The following is an 18,001-nucleotide window of genomic DNA, read 5'->3' as shown; positions in this document are numbered from 1 at the left end:
GTGCACGGACACCTTCCGTGCCCGCAACCGCTCGTTCGCAATTTGGCGAGCCCGCGAATTAAGCCGTGCGGCCTCCCTTGCCTCTGTCAGTTTATGAATATTAAATTTAATATGCTCTGCCAATTTAGAATTAGTTCGTGGTGCGGGCAGACCCAGCTGCGTTTCCATGGGCGGGTCGGCTTCCCGACCGTACATTAGAAAAAACGGGGAAAACCCCGTAGCTGCATGGGGGGCCATTCTATACGCGGCAAGGACCCCAGGGACCTGCAGGTCCCAATCAACATGCGACTCACACACCTGCTGGCACAGCATAGAGGTCAATGTCCTGTTAAGCCTCTCCACCATCCCGTCCGTCTGCGGGTGGTACGGGGAGGTACGCACCTTTTTGGTACCCAACAGGTCGCACACCTCCTGCAGTAATTTACTCGAAAAATTTTTCCCTTGGTCAGTCAGCAAGCGTTCGGGAGCCCCCTTGTCCAGGACGTAGCCCTGGACAAAGGCGTCCGTCACAGCCGCCGCCGACTGGTTGGCGAGTGGCCACGCCATAGGCCACCGGGTAAAATATTCGACCCCCACCAACAGGTACTTATTACCCCTAGGCGTGACCGGAAAGGGCCCCAGAATATCGAGTGCAACGAGCTCGTTAGTGCGCGAGACCTGAATAGATTGCAGCGGTGGATTAGCTGCCACGGGCGGTGGTTTCCGTCTGGCGCACTCAACACAACCCTTCAGAATATTCACCACGTCACCCCCCATTCCCGGCCAATAATAGTCACGCTGAAGCAGGGCAAGCGTTTTGTTAACTCCCAAATGCAAGAGGCGTTCGTGTGCGGCCAAGACAACCTTCCCCCTCACAGCAGAAGGCACCACAATCGCATGCCGCCGGGACAAACTGTCCCATCTCATCAACAGGCCCTGCTTAAGCTCGTAGGAGCCAGTTCGGTCGTGGCTACCTTCGGAACCCTCCGTCTTTCGGCGCAATGCCAGCAGGGAGCTGTCCGCCATTTGGAGACGGCCCCACTCAATCAACGACAGTGAGAGCAGCGAGTCCTGACCCCCTGGGGTAGCGGGACCATCCCCAATTGGTGTGCTCGCGGTCGCAACCAACGCCTCCCTACCTTCCGTAACCGGAGGTTTACAGCGCGCCGATCCCGATAAGCACGCACATTTGTGACAAGGCAACAACCGCGACAGGGCATCGGCATTCGTGTGTCGCAACCCTTTACGGTACGTAGTCGTGAACTGATAGTCCTGGAGGACTTCCAACCACCGCGACAATTGGCCCGAGGGCTGGGCAACCCGTAATGAATACTGGAGCGCCGCATGGTCCGTCCGGACCGTGAAATGACGACCATAGAGATATGGCCTGAATTGTTGTACAAAAAAAACAATGGCAAGTAGTTCACGACGGGTGACGCAGTAGCGCTGCTCTGCCGGCGACAACACCCTGCTACCATAGGCGACCACCCGTTCGACCCCTCCAACGACTTGGGACAGCACTCCCCCAATGCCCGTGTTGCTAGCATCCGTGTCTAGCAAGAAGGGACTCTCAAAGTCCGGATAGCACAAGGGTGGGGCCCTTACCAAGGCGTCCCGGAGGGAGCAGAATGCAGCCTCCTCCTCCGGTCCCCACCGGAACTTCACTCCTTTTGCCGTTAAAGCGTGCAAGGGCTTTGCAATGGTGGCGAAGTGCTCAACGAATCGGCGATAATACGAAGCAAAACCGATGAAACTGCGCACGTCTGACACTGACGTGGGCGTCGGCCACGAACTGACACAGTCCGTCTTCGCAGGATCGGTAGAAATCCCCGAAGAGTCGACAATGTGACCCAAGTACCTCACGGATTTACAAAAAAGATGGCATTTGGCCGGTTTAAACTTTAATTTAGCCGATCGCATTCGCAAGAACACCCCTCTCAATCGCTGGAGGTGTTCTTCGAACGTTTTACCGAAAACAATGACATCGTCAAGGTAAATGAGGCACGTCTCCCACTGCAAGCCCGACAAAACCAATTCCATAAGACGCTGAAACGTCGCAGGAGAGGAGTGAAGTCCCATGGGTAACCGGTTAAACTGAAACAGGCCCCCTGGAGTCCGGAATGCAGTCTTAGGCTTAGACTCCTCGTCGAGTGGCAACTGCCAAAATCCGGACAATAAATCAAGAGTCGAAAAGTATCGCGCACCGGACAATGCGTCGAGAGACTCGTCCATCCTGGGGAGCGGATACGCGTCGGCCACCGAGATCTTATTCAGGCGGCGGAAATCGACGCAAAATCGCAGGGACCCGTCCTGCTTTTTAACGAGCACAATAGGTGCTCCCCAAGGACTGGAAGAAGGCGAAATAATGTCGGCTTCCAGCATATCGTTAACTGCCGACTGAACATGTTCCTTCTCAGCAGGACTCAGTCGGAAGGGATTTTGCCTGACCGGTGCCGCATCGCCCGTTTCAATGTGGTGGCGTAGCAGGTCCGTGCATCCGATATCATACTTATGTTTACTGAAGACATCCGAAAATTCAATCAGCAACCCGCGCAACGCACCCAACTGTAGCGCTGACAAATCGTCAGAGTCCGCGCACAGCATATCAATCCAATCTAGGTCCTCCTTTGATGGTACGCTATTCGTGGGGCTCGGATCAGCCTGCGCAACCAGCCTCTCCTCCGCAGGGACCCGTGCCGCGTGAGCCAGCACGGTGCCCTGCTGAATGACGGCCGGCCGCGCCCCAGCGTTTAAAACCATGACAAACGGATCCCTGTCTGCCCCAACCAAAGTGTGAGCCACCGATAAATCGAGACCTCCAACAGCCCTATTAGAAGGACCCAAAAGCATGGCCTGTTCCGAGGCCTCCTTCCCCCATGGCTTCCGTAACCGGAGGGGAATCAACATTTGTGAACCCGGGGGCACGTGCACGGTCTGTGTTGCTAACGCCTGAATGGTAGCGCACGCCGTCCGAATTACATTAGGGCTCGTCAAAAATGAAATACGGCGACCCGATGGTAGTTCAATGCAACGCTGATCAATGAGAATTTTGATGGGCATTTTCGCCAAAAAATCAGTGCCCAATAGGCAAGGAACCGCCAGGGAAGATGAAACAAAAACGGGTCCCGACAATTTGATATCACCAATGCAAATGGACGCCCTAATCTGACCGATAATGCCCAACGATCCCCCGTTAGCGGCGTAAAATGGCACATCCACCGGAAGAAGCGGACGACATTGTACCGGGAGAATATTATAAATGAGATCCGAAATAATAGTCGCCGATGCCCCCGTGTCCACTAACACCCTGACCTCGACCCCATCAATCGATCCGGTAACGACGGATGAACCCGCTGAGGCAGCCACTATTCTGTGCCCCAATTCCGACCATTTAATGTCTCCCCGGTCCCGGCCGAACCCCCCTCTCCGAACCGAATCCCCGAACTCTACTCGGCTCTCCCTCGTCGCAACGCGACGACCCATACGTGTCGAGTATGCGGGCCAAGCATGTGAGGTGCCGCGACTTGCCGGGGTTTGCAGTGATGACTTGGGGCCTTGGTCGTCGTCCAGCCGAGGTCCCATGGCGCGCTGACGTGGGGCGCGGCAACCGGAGGCCACGTGGCCACGAAGGCCGCAGTTATAGCAGGTGATGACAGTAGTCGGAGATCTCGGTTGCTCCAGCTTGCGGGCCGCTCGCAGAGGCGAACGACCCCCCGACCTCCAGTCCCCCGCTCGTCCCGCGATGAACGCGTCCTCTCGTGGGCTGACGACTTGGGGCACGGTGTCAACCGGACCCGGAGTTGAGGCCACGGCAGCGTTGCAGACGACCCCCTGCTTTCGTTGAAGGACCTCGTGCGCTTGCATGCTCGTGGCGACCCGTAATGAAGAAATATCGGTGTCGTCGGCCGTGTTGATGGGGACCCCCAGGTCCTGCGCCAACTTGAGCAGCTGCTCCAAAACCATCGCATCTTGGCCCTCCTCGTCCATACGAGGGAACGCGGCGTCAGCGAGAGCGAGCAACGCCGTGCGGTAGGCGAGCACGGTCTCCGTGTCCGCCTTCCGTCTTGCGTAGAAATGATGGCGGCACGCCGAGGGAGGACCGTAGACTTTGGCCATGAGAGCCAGCGCATCCTTGAGCGTGGAGCGGTCCGACCTGCGTGCGGACGTGAAGGCCGCGAGCGCGTTGTCGTCCAGCATGGCAGGCAGTGCCCGCAGTGCCGTAGCGTCGGACCAGGCGGACATCTCTTGATGCGCCAAAAATCTGCGCTGAAATTGGCTCCAATCCCCGCCTTCCGCCTTGAATGCTGACAACGTGGGAAGGCGCTGCTGAAAGATAAAGTCGTCCTCCTCCTCGTGCTTCCTCTCTGCCCCCCCGTCGGTGTGTAAGATGGCGGCCCCAGTGGCGGGTGTGTGATGGCGGTCCGCCGCGCGCGTTGGTGACGTCAGCGGCCGCGCATGGAGAACCGCTGCCACGTGGTGATGGCCGTTCCCGCCAAAAGTTGGAGCGGATGAAATGGCGGGAATCGCCAAATCGTTTTGGCGGGAATCTGCAGGGCGACCCTGTAGCACGTCGGCCGCCGTCCCCGCTCCTCCCGACGAGCTGATCTCCGCCAAGATGGACGCGGCGGCGAGCAGCAGCTCCGCCAGACGGGAGTGTGCCTCGCGAAGCACGGTGTCAGTCCCCCGTCGCTCGACCGGCGCCGTCGGTGGATCCTGCCCCGTGGGCAGCTCCTCTTCCTCACCCCCTGATGCCCGCTGGCCCGCGTCGTCGAGGTTGTCCTCGTGGTCAATCCCGTGGGTCCGACGGTTCCTCCTTGTATCCATGCTTGGAGGACCATCCCACTTCTGACACCAGTTGAAGTATGGGAATTGACGGCAGGAACTTCTTGACGGGTAACACACTTTTATTAAATCCTTTAGGTATCACAATACAACGTGTGGTCTCTCTTCTTCCTCCGACACACTCCACTAATCTCGTGTAAGCTCTAGGCCTCTGGCTACACCCGATACACTTGACTCGTGTAGACCCTATGCCTCTGGCTACACACAATATACTCGACTCGTGTAAGCCCTATGCCTCTGGCTACACAATACACTCGACTCGTGTAAGCCCTATGCCCTGGCTACACATAGTACATTCGGCTCGTGTAGACCTATGGCTACACCCACTACACTCGCCTCTGGGTTACACAGAGTCCCGGTCCCCTTAGGACAGCGGGGCTAGGTACCGCAGGGCTCTAGGTCTTCATCCCCGTCTTCCTTCTTCGCTGGTTACACACTGCCCTTACGCCTGTGTGCATCCCCTTTTATAGCCCCTGCTCACGAGGGACGGAGCTGATGCGGCGTCGACGTGAGCGTCGTTCCTTAATGACCCAATCACGACGCACTCTCTCTACGATCCGCTTTCCCCAGCGCGTGTTAACATTACTCCACCAATCACACTGCGCTGCCACCTGATCACTCCCTCTCAGCGCGTCACCGCCCACAGCCAATCGGTACCCCGTAACCCACGACCCCGCGCTGACCCCTGATCCTCCACCGTCAGCGCGCGTCACCACCTACACAGCCAATCATCACGCACTGTGCATACGATCCTTAATCCCAGCGCGTATCACCTCTACACAATTATAAAAATTATACATTCATTCCACAGAATGAAAAGCCCTGGTAGAATCATTAGAATCAAAATGTGTAATAACAATCATAAAAAAATGTTCAAAATGTATGCTTCTCCATTCTCCCATGCTCCTTCATGGAATAAATAAAAGGTGACCTTAGTAAATTTAAATAAACAAATAGTTAATAATGAAAATGTATCAAAATTTGTGTTGTTACAACCATTCTATATTTATTTAAAGTTGCGCATTTTGATGTGACGTCTCATTTCTCAAACTCCCCCTCCCCCCTCGTCACACATCGTCACAAATGTCTGTCCCCCCCCCCCCCCCAGGTGCGTGACGTCATTTGTGGACGGCCCTTTACATATGTATGCATGTTGTTACATTTCAGGTGTTCTAGCTTGACCACCTGAGTGTGAAATTGTAGTTGTTGCTTTGCATGTACATCAGCCGTACCAAAGAAGAATCCTCAGTGATGAGCGGTAGTGCAGCGGTTAGCGCGCTGCGCTACGAACCAGACGATCAATATCTGAACCGGTCCTGGGCCTCCCCTAGGTCGACTCAGCTTAAAATGAGAACATGGTGGGGGTGTGTAAACATCGCCACTGGGGAGAGAAATGCGGCTGGGCGTGGTGCTGGCCACCCACCCCCTCGCGTGCCGTCCTTCATAGGCGCTCGCTAACAGCACTTGCACCACGAGTCTGTTAAGGCTATAGGGGGGGGTCTCTTTGTCTTTGAACACCACTGGGAGCCACGATTAACAGCCACATGGTTAAATATATCAGACATCTCAATATGTATGCACAGTATGTTGAACTTTTTTCGCACCGTACGTGGGCAATCGCGCTAATTGGAGGTGCGGTGCGGGGGGGGGGAGAAGCACAACGAACTAAACACAACAATCGTTGCGGGATCAATTACGGCCGCTGTTGTATAACAGACGTCGCCTTAATCACAATTGCCACATCACAATAATAAAACCAATTACGGCCACGTGCTCCAACCGCGACGGGCTTAAAGGGACCACTACACTCGCGCATGCACGAGGCGTCACCATGGTGACCGATCACTCCAATTAGTGGGCGGCGAGCACAAATCACCCAGGGTTGGTGGATTGCGTTGAGACTTGCGTAACAACTGCAGGAGCCGCTGGGCCACGAGACAATCAGTGGGGTGGCGGGCGGGCGGGGGGGGTGGCGGGCGGGCGGGGGGGGGTGGCAGGAACAGGAGTGGTATCGACTCGTGTGCGTTTTGGGGTTTATCCGGGTTTTCTCCCACACGCGCACTCACTCGCTCGCTCACTAATGGGTCTGGCCAGACATCCCAATGTCGCAGCACTCTCCCCGAAAACAAAACAAAATAATGTCGAAACCTGGCGGAGGTTCTTTCCCTGCGAGATGCGTTTATTGACTCATCTGCTTATTTTTGTGTTACCATAATTTGTTTCAAAAGGAAATCTCGGCTGCCCGCGCGGTTCGGAGAAAAGGATGCCTCGTACAATATTAATTCAGCTACTTGCCCAATTTACTATTTGTTTGTTTATGCCGAACAAATACACATCGTGCCGCTCCAACCCGTACACTTTATCACGGCAGGGAGTGCTTCTATTTCCCAGAATTCCTTTTTTGTTGTTCGTATAAATTGCAACCCGGCCGCTTTCATTTACGAAGGAACCTCTCCGCGCGATATTGAGTCATTTGCAGCGCAATTCCCCCGGGGGTCAAAGCACTCAGCCCACACACTCGAGCACGTAAATGAGACAACTCCGTATCTCACTCATCAGCCGTTCTAGATTTGAAGCTTTCGTGACTGCAAGGATTCATATTCTTAGGTTTTTTTGGTAAAGTCACGTAGGTAAAAAATGAATTAAAATTAATAAAAGTAAAATAAAATAAATAAATAAATCACGACGTTTCGGAGGCAACACAAGCTTCCGTCTTCAGGTGGAACCGTCACAGCACGATAGCTGTAGCTCTCACTTGATACAGCAGTCGTGCTGTGACGGTTCCACCTGAAGACGGAAGCTTGTGTTGCCTCCGAAGCGTCGTGATTTTTATTTTATTTTTATTTTATTAATTTAATTTTTTACCTACGTGATTTTACAGAAAAAACCCAAGAATATCATCAGCCGTTCTCTATCCACCGCTGGATGAACCCCCCCTACGCGCATCCCCAAAGCTCATTCGCTCCGTCTCCCCTCGGGCCCCGCGTCTTCATGCGCCCGACGTCCGTCACTGCGCCATCACCATGCAGCCATCGCACCGCCAACACTCGTCCATCACTCAACCATCGCTCCACGCACACTCGACCACCATCACAGGAACCATCGCCGCCGCCGCCGTCGTCGTTCCTCGAGATCGCGTCCTCTCTCGTTCTCAACTCGCTTGCACCATCACCCTGCACCGTCCATCACTCACGTGCCACTCAACCAGGGCCGGATTAAGGCACCGGGGGCTTTAGGGGCTGCAGACCAGGGATCTCCGCCAGCTGGAGGGCATCCAGAGATTGAAGCGAAAAGTTTCTTAATTTGTGAATGCTGAATTTTATTTGTTGTTAGACTTGTAGAAATCAATTAAATTTTTATTGAACTTTGTTTTACTTTTCTAAAATATTACTGGGGGCCTTACAGTGCCTGTAGCCCAGGGGCCTACAAAATCTTAATCCAGCCCTGCACTCAACCATCAATCAGCCGTGTGTGTGCGTGCGTATGTTGAACTTTTTTCGCACCGTACGTAGCCAACCGTGCTAATCGGAAGTACGAACCATCGTTTAACCATCGCTTCCTCCGGCATCATCATTCCACCACCATCAACGCCATCATCACCGCACGATCTCTTTAAGATTTGTTATTTTTTTGGAGAGATGGCAGCAGCACTTATTCTCGGCGCGTACACGCAACTGGCAGTGCACAGCAAGGAAACACTCAGGCGCGGAGTTCGAGCCAAACATCCAGTGGAGCGGCACTGGACAGGCAGATCCCTTGTGGCAGAAGTCTTTTGCGGTGGGCAGAAACAGAAAGAAAGAAGACCTCTTGGAGAAGAGACCCACGAGCTGTCCGTCATCGCAAGAGAGGAGGCGCCGTCCAGAGTAGCGACTGTGCAATTGTGTGGGACAGCGTTGCGTTAGTTTAGCGTCGTATTCACAGAGTAGAACAGATATCGTCGCCTAATTGTGGTCTGTAATAGGCGATGCTTTTTTGTGGCATCTCCATATGACATAGATCAATGCACGCCCGATTCGGATCGATTACATACAAACATAATTGTAATGCAAGCCCGTGTTATTGACCGAATGTGTCGAGTGCGTTACTCGCTACTTGTGCACCACCGAACACCGCGCGGCAATGTGGCGCAAACTCGCTCAGGGCTCGAGTCGAGCCCAGAGCGAGTCGCTTCGTGTGGCTCACGAGGAAATCCGCGTGGCCGCTTCCTGGAGAGACGCGGCACAGAAGGCGCAGAAGGTGCGCACGTGGGCCCGGCTCCATGGCTCGCGCGTCTGCGTGCGAACCCCCTCGGCGCCATCCATCACGATGTTCCGCCGGTCCCGAAAACCCCTTCCTTCGGTTAGCGTGCAGAGATGTCCGCAGCGAGCGAGTTGTTCTCTGCTCCACGCGTGTGTCCCCCCGCCCGCCCCCCCTCCCCTCGTGTGCGTTTCGGCGTAATTTTTCCCCGTGTGCATCTCTCCGAGGTCAATCGCCACTTGCCACGCTTTGTTGTCGGTGTCCGTGTTGCTGACTCACATGCGCACGCACGTACTTACGCGTGCGTTTTAAACCTTTTACTCTTCAGAGGCTACGTAAATTCGTATGTTGTTGTTGTTGTGATGTTGATGCTCCTTTCCAGCGAGGGTGGAATGAGACCCACCCCCCCGTACCCCACGTGGTACGGAGGGGGGGGAGACTCCGAGATGTTGACCCCCCGCAGGGGTCACAAGCAGACAGGGACGCGGGTCGTGTGAGGACGCGTTTATTCTTTGACGAGACCCCGAGACTCGTAAAGGGGGGGGGGGGGTTGAGACAAGGGTCAGAGGTCACGATGACGGAGGAGGAGATCGGTGAGAGATGGGCGAGTTTCGGATCACAGAGGTGAGTGTAGTTTGGGTGAGTTTTTAATGTGTGCGTGGTGGGGGGGGGGGGGGTTGGGGGGCTGGGTAAGGGGAGGAGATGGGTGAGTGAGGAGAGTTGGAGGGAGACAGGAAGAGGAGGTAGAGTCTTGATTTGAAGCTTTCGTGACTGCAGGAATCCATTCTCGTTGGTTCTTTCGCTAAAGTCACGTGGGTATAAAAATAAAATACATCACGACGTTTCGATCCAGCAGTGTAACTGCTTGATTATATATTTTTCCGCCTGAGGACGACCGCTTGTGTTGCGATAGAAACGTCGTGATTTGTTTTTTTTATATTTACGTGGCTTCAGCGAAAAAACCAAAGAGAATGTGTTAGAGGGTTCGTGAAGAGAGGAGGGATGGGCTGAGAAGTGAGTGAATAGGAGGTGAGTTCTGACAAGGATGAAGTGACTCGTGGGAGAGGTGAGTGAGTCGGGGGGGGGGGGGTGAGCGAGTGAGCGTAGGTGGTGAGCATGAGCACAAGTGATAATACAAATATATACCGTATATACCGTATATACTGTCGCCACATATCAATACAGTCGCTCTCGCCGGGAATATAACACATTGTAACAGAATTTTTGTCTCTGGGTAGTAAGTGTTATTTATTTGTATTGCTTAAGCCTCAAAAGTATAGAAAACGGCTATTTATTCCCCACGAACTTTGCTTTTGTGACCAGGACTTTACGTGAGCGAAAGACACAAATGCACACCACGTTTTCTCACTGAAAATAGGTACATTTCAAAATATCAATGTCCTAGTCACAAAAGCAAAGTTTGTGGGGATTAAATAGCCATTTTCTGTACTTTTGAGGCATAAGCAATTAGGAAATAACACTTACTACCAAGGAACAATTTTAGTTTTCGTTACACAGTGTAATGTATGCGCCACTCCACGCGTTCTGGACATGGGGAGATAATTGTTGCTCATTTAAGCCTGTTGAACAGAGCTGTAGGACATGCTGATGAGACCCACAGCAGCGTTAAACAAATTCTGCTTGATAACATTGGTCTCGAGAAAGCCAAATAGGCCCACGGACTGAACACTATTTCTACGGGGAAGACGGCGGTTTCGGCTGATATTTAGATTCACTGCGTGAGCACGGCAACGTCTCCACGGATCGCAGTGTTCAATTAGCGAGCGCCTCTGTGCTTTTAGGGGAAGGGGGGGGTCGATAGTCGATTGTCTAAACGCGCCGATTCATCTCGCTTAGGCAAGACAGCATCTTAAAGAGGTTAACAATTTACAGCAATTAAATAAATAGGAAATAATTGTGCTTTTTTCTTCTTCTTGAAATCTACCCAGATATGTGAAAAGGATACGTTTCGGTGGGGATGAGTGGTTTTTAGGGGGCGGGGTGGTAGCGGGGTGGTAGTGGGGGGGGGGCACGTGGCAGTGACGTCACAATGAGTTTCTGTTGCACGTGAGAGATCGCGCGCTTGTGGGTAACGCCTGTTGCGCTGAGGCTCGGCTCCTTCCCTCGTCGTCCGAAAAGATTTGAAGTGGCCCAAAATTGCTCGTAGCTCGTGCGATGTTGGAGAGATTAGAGGGGGGGGGCGGAGGGGAGGGGGGGTTTGTTTTGGAGAGAATCGTTGCACTGCGAGCTACAATTCGCGTGCAGTGGGGGGCAGGGTATTGGAACCAGGGTATTGGAACTTAGATACTGGAACGAGGGCACTTGAACCAGGGTATTGGAACCAGGGTACTGGAGCCAGTGTATTGGAACCAGGGTACTGGAACTAAGGTATTTGAACCAGGGCGGACGACCCAGGCCAGCTGCGCCAGAAGCGGCAGGTCTCACGCGACGGTCAGGAGTTGACGCCCTCCCCACAACCCTGGGAGCCGCATCCACCGTGGCCGAGTGCACGCGCCCCCGTAGGCTCCTGTCGAAGCTGATCCAACTCTCGTGCCGAGCTGCCACCCGAGGCGCGAGTTTGCCGCGCGCGGCGACGCCGTCGGCCATCCCTGTGTAGTGGTGTCAACTACTCGCTGTTCGCAAACTGTGAGAGAGCGGATCGTAAACAAGGTTTTCCTCGCTCAATCAAACGGTCAGGGTCAAAGGGGGTGAGGTAGGATCCAAACGCCAGATTGGGAAGGACCAATCGGAGGGTCCCACAAGGTAGCCGGGGATTGGACAACCCGGCCACGAATAGGTATAAAAGCCAGAGCGCTGAGAGCTCTGGAGGAGTTCTGCTACACGAAGACCCAAGTCGGCCTGAAGACGTCTAGGACCCTGGACCAAGCCCTCCAGCCCTTATTAGGGCTCGGGCTCAGTGTAACCAGTGGTCGGGGAGAGATCCCCTAGTTCCAGCCAGAGGACGCTGGGATAGCAGGGAGATTAGATAGCCTGCAAGGTCCGGAGGCTTGTACCTTCTCAGGGTAACAGGTGAGGGGACCATATACCCCTTAGTGTGATAGGGACTGTGTATTAAGACAATAAACAGTGTGTGCCATAAAGAAGTTTAGAAGTCCGTCCTTTACAACACTACACCTGTGACCACGTGGCTCCGAAGCGCCGTGCCAGTGGCCGGCAGCGCGAGGCGACGTGGATGAAATCGCTTGCACCTCGGAGCCACGCAAGTTCGTAAGTCGAACACATGCGGGGGGACCCACCGCCCGACCGCATTGGGCAACTCCTGTGAGGCTGAACTGCAGCCATTTTACACAAGTGGGGGGGGGGGGGGGTGAGGGTGGGGTGGCTGAGGCTGAAATTCCTCGGCTTCGTCGGCAAACCCCTCGGCCCCGATGTTCAGATGAACGCCGGCGTAGAGACACGAAAGTGTGTCTCGACGCCACTGATGGGAGTGCTCCGCTGGGATGGAGTCGTCCCGGTACTCGCACGCACACCCGGGCACCCAACTCACGAAGATCGTCGTATCTGCAGCGAGTCAGCCCATCGGCCTGGTCGTAGCTAAACACCAAACTCGCCTCGACACACGCCATCTCTACATTGCCACCTTACATTCACACTCGCCTCAATTGCCGAAATGTGTTTGTCTGTTAATCTTGATGTGAAGCTCTCGTGACTGCAGCAATCCAAACTCTTCGGTTCTTTCGGTAAAGTCACGTGGGTAGAAGATGTAATAGCTCACGACGTTTCCATCGCAACACAAGACGGTCAAAACGTTGTGATCTATTAATTTTCTATCCACGCGATTTTACCGAAAACACCAAAGAGTATGTGTATATATATTGTTTAGATTCGTTTGCGTCTCTCCCTGGTTGTGCCACTTGTTGTGCGCTGTGCATTTGATTGTTTTATATATAAACAACAATATGGCTTTGGGGCACGGGGGGGGGGGGGCGGCGGGGCGAGGGGGGGCAGGAAAGGGACGCAATCACAGAGCGCACGTGGTCGCTTCCACAATCACGTTCAGAGGGGCTCCGGCGACGGATGTCACGACCAGTGTGGGTACAGCCCCTGGGGGGGGGGGGTAACTAGCAGCCTGCTGGTTCACGACTGCCTGGAAATCACGGGGCTCTCTACTGCTGCTGCTGCTACTGCTGCTGCTACTACTACTGCGGCTACTGCTGGTACTACTGCTGCTACTGCTGCTGCTACTGCTGCTGCTACTGCTGCTGCTATTGCTGCTACTGCCGCTGCTGCTACCGCTGATGCTACTACTGCTGCTACTGCTGCTACTACTGCTGCCGCTACTGCTGCTGCTACTGCTGTTGCTACTACTGCTACTACTGCTGCCGTTACTGCTGCTACTACTGCTGCTACTGCTGCTGCTGCTACTGCTGCTGCTACTGCTGCTACTGTTGCTGCTGCTACTGTTGCTGCTTCTGCTGCTGCTACTGCTGCTATTGCTGCTGCTACTACTGCTGCTTCTACTGCTGCTGCTACTGCTGCTACTGTTGCTGCTGCTGCTACTGCTGCTACTGTTGCTGTTGCTGCTGCTACTGCTGCTACTGCTACTGAAATGGCGCGCTGCTCCATCATTCGCAGCGCGTGCACAGCGCGGACTCCCCCCAGCCCCACTCACTCCGCATACAAAGACAAAGACCCCCCTCCCTCGTATAGCCTTGAACAGACTGTTGGGGCAAGTGCTGTTAGCGAGCAGCACCTCTGTGGAGGTCTGAACGGCGCACGAAAGACGACCACCAGTTGTGACCAGCGCTACGGCCGACCGCCCAATGTCTCTACCCCCTTGTGGCGACGTTCTTTGTTGTTTAAACACGCCGGCACCCAGACACTGCGTTTGAGGCCGAGTCGACCTAGGGGAAGGCCCAGGACTGGTTCGAGATAATCGTCGGCTGGTGACGTCGGCACGTGAGCGGGAATGGAACTCGGTTCGTCGGGTTCGTGGCGCAGCGCGACAAGCACTGCGCCACTCCACGTTCACAATCACACACACACCACATGCAAGCTGTGATGATGATGATGATAATAATGATGATGATAAACTGTGTCCGTGCTACGATGTTGACCCCACGCGAACCGGCCAGGTCGCATAGCAGCGGCAGAGAGAGAGAGGTTCGCAATCAGTCGGTTCGCGAAATCTAAATCCTTTTGTTGAGGCCGGGAGAGAGGTTACTTTAGCCCATCATCCCTCGGGGTGGGGGGCGGGGGTCGATACAATGGGTACAAGTTTTATCGGGAAAGTCAACAGTGCGCAGGAAACTTGCCCCTCACGCCAACAGGGGGTGGGGGGGGGGGGGGTGTTTGTTGTTGTTGTTGTTGTTTGCAGCACGCGCTTGAGACCTCTCGTCAGCTGCTACTCAGGGGAGACGGCTGCTATGGTGGGTGAATGAACACTGCAAGTGGGTTTAGTAATGATGCCGTTTTTCGTCGCTATTTACTTCGCACTATTACGAGACCGTCCTGAGTGGAACCGCCTGAAGCTATTTAATAAGTCCGGTGAAGGGGAAGACGGTCAAATAGACGGGGTAGACGCCCCCGCCATAGGAATGTGGACTTTCCACCACCAAGAGAGGAGCATCGCCTCAGACGCGAACTGGAGCGGGACATCGGCGCGACTCGTGCTGGGGTCTCTGGGATGAGTGCACGGGCAGCCTCGACTCCCACAGGAGAGTAGCTCCTGGACTTGGGGCACGACGACGATGACGACGACGATGATTAGGATGACGATGACGACTATGAGGATGACGACGATGATGATGATGACGACGATGGTGAGGATGATGATGACGATGATGACGACTATGAGGATGACGACGATGAGAATGATGACGATGATGACGACGATGATGATGATGACGACGATGATGGCGATGACGACGATGACGATGACGACGATGAGAATGATGACGATGATGACGACGATGATGGCGATGACGACGATGATGGCGATGACGACGATGATGGCGATGACGACGATGACGATGACGACGACGATGATGACGATGATGATGATGAGGATGACGACGACGCTTTTGCGCAAGTCCCCGTGAGACGCGGCCACAATTGAAGTGGCTCTCGCTCGGCGCACGAGGGAGACCACGCGCCATTCCCTCTCAGATTTCTCCGCGGCAGCTTCTTCATGTATCCCGGGTATCGCGTGTCCACTCATCACCATCACCACCCTCATCACCATCACCATCATCACCATCACCACCACCATCATCACCCTCATCACCATCATCACCCTCATTACCATCATCACCATCATCACCACCATCACCATCATCACCAACATCATCATCACCATCATTACCAGCATCACCACCATCATCACCATCACCACCCTCATCACCATCATCATCACCACCGCCATCACCATCATCGCCATCACCACCATCATCACCACCATCATCATCACCATCATCATCATCACCACCATCACCACCATGACCATCACCACCATCATCACCATCATCACCATCATCACCAGCATCACCATCACCATCATCACCACCATCACCATCATCACCACCATCATCATCACCGTCACCACCATCATCCTCCTCCTCCTGCTCGCAGAGACGCGAGGGCGGTGGTGATGTCGTCGGAGACTTTAATTGCATCCGGGGAGAGAGCGAGAGAGAGAGAGAGTGGGGAGGGTAGCCGAGAGCGGTGTCGGGTGTTTGGGCCGGGCGGGGTCAGGGACAACTTGGCTGAGTCAGGAGGGGGATGGGGGACGAAAGGTGAGTGATAGGGAGGGGTGAGGAGGGGGATGGAGAGGGATGATGAGGGGTGAGGATGGGAGAGGGATGAGGAGGGAGAGGGATGGGGAGGGGTGAGGAGGGGTGGGGAGGGATGGAGAGGGGGGGGGGGGGTGCGGAAAGATGTAGAAACAAGCTGGGTTTGAGAGGGCTCAGGGAGGGATGGCGAGGTGGGATGAGAAAGGAGGGACGGGGAGGGAGGGGGATGGATACGCAGGCATGAGAGACAACTGGGAGAGATGAGCATTGGGGGAGGGGCATGATGAGTGATGGGGAAAAGAAGAGGGGGAGGGAAGAGGAGAAAGATTAAGAGGGAGGGGAGGGGAGGGGTGGGGGGAGCACGAGGGATGAGGAAGAATGACGAGGAATGAAAAGCAATTAGGAGGAACCAAGCGGGGGAAGAGAGAAGAGGGGGGGAGGTGGAGGCGAGGGGGTGGTGGTGGGGGGGGATTGCTTCGCGTAATCGCAGAAGCGGGGGTCCCGTGAGGTGGCTGAGAGTCTGGGGGCCACTGGGGATCACGCCGCGCGGATTGCTCGCCCATTGATCGTCGCCGGCTGAGAGGCGGCGACGCGAGACGTTTCCACGAATGGGCGAGCCGGATTACGGACGGACTGGGCCCCTGCCATGTGACTGTGGATGTTCACTCGTGGTGTGAGCAGAGGCGTAGGCGGAGATTCGTGGCGTCCCACTCGCCTTTGAGCAGAGATTCGCTTTGGCCTGGTGCAGGACGTCTTAATCTTATTCGTAACACGTGGCGCATGAAGAAGGTTCGTTGCCCGAAACGTCGCCCATGACCTTCATATAAATGTATAATGTTTAGGCCAATGCTATTGACACTGGTTTTTTTTTTATTATCCTAGGTTGCTCATCCAAAACCGTAACTGATCGCGGTCTCTTGAGTCTTCATCTGCTAGAAACAAGATAACCTTCACTTAGCGCTGCTACAGGCCGAGTATAATGAGGCCAGGCAAATGGCCCTGGACGATTGTGCTCACGGTCCCGGGGCTCTTATCGCGCGCGTAAGAAGCGCTGATCTTGGAATTCGCGTTTGTCGTCACGAGTGGTAAGCTCGGTAGCCACGAACGGAAGCTACGCTCAGCACGTTGGCAACAAGAAAAACTAAACAAGTATAACCCGTAAAAACAAAGTTTTTCACTATAAATCCTTTATATGCGTGGCGGCACGAGTCCTCTCGTCCTCTGGCTTGAGATGGCTGCCACCTATGGGTCAGATGATTGTCTGGCAGCATTAAACAATTGGTAATTAAATATTTAAAAAAATGTCCCTAAACAGTGTAAAATTGTGGAAATTTTTTTTCAGGAAAATGCATTGTCACGCACAACGAGTCTGTGTGCAAAATGTCAGCTCGATTGGATCACGGGAAGTGGGTTAAAAAACGACCGAAAGATTTGCACGGTCCTAAGCAAGCGAACTTAATATAAAGGATTAAAAAAACCCCCATAGGATCAATTCTAGAAAAGATTCGCCAGCCCCCCCCCCCCCCCCCCCCGAATCGTGGAAAATAAAATCGAACGGACGATCCGTAGCTTCAATCTTGATTTGAAGCTCGATTTGATTCGTAGCTTGCCGACATCAAAGTGCGTGGAGCCGGGAAGTCACACGCGTGCCAACTGGGTCCGTCCCGTGACCTCCTGCCAGCGAGGCCCTCAACACTTCACGTGATAACCGTCAAAGTGAACCTCGCCTGGCACCAGCGACGTGGCGCATGGCGGTTGCTGCAAATCTCCACGTGTGACGATGATGATCAGGGCTTATATTCTTAGGTTTTTTCGGTAAAGTCACGTAGGTAAAAATTAAAATTAATGAAAGTAAAATAGAAATCACGACGTTTCGAAGGCAACACAAGCTTCCGTCTTCAGGTGGAACCGTCACAGCACGATTGCTACAGCAATCGTGCTGTGACGGTGACTTTACCGAAAAAACCTAAGAATATGAATCCTTGCAGTCACGAAAGCTTCAAATCTAGGATCAGGGCTTAATTTATCCCGAGAAGGGGGCGGAGGTGGGGTGGGGGGAATGGTCATATTTTCTGGAACTCAGCCCCGGACAGCTCAGGCTGAAATTAAGCCCTGATGATGATGGTGGTGGTGGTGGTGATTGATCGATCTATTGGCTACGCTCTCCTCCTGTTGGACTCGACTTGAGAACT

The sequence above is a fragment of the Lethenteron reissneri genome, chromosome 25 (genome assembly GCF_015708825.2).
Source record: "Lethenteron reissneri isolate LAM-NWPU_2019-01 chromosome 25, ASM1570882v1, whole genome shotgun sequence".
Taxonomy (NCBI): domain Eukaryota; kingdom Metazoa; phylum Chordata; class Hyperoartia; order Petromyzontiformes; family Petromyzontidae; genus Lethenteron; species Lethenteron reissneri.
This window is presented reverse-complemented; position numbering follows the sequence as displayed.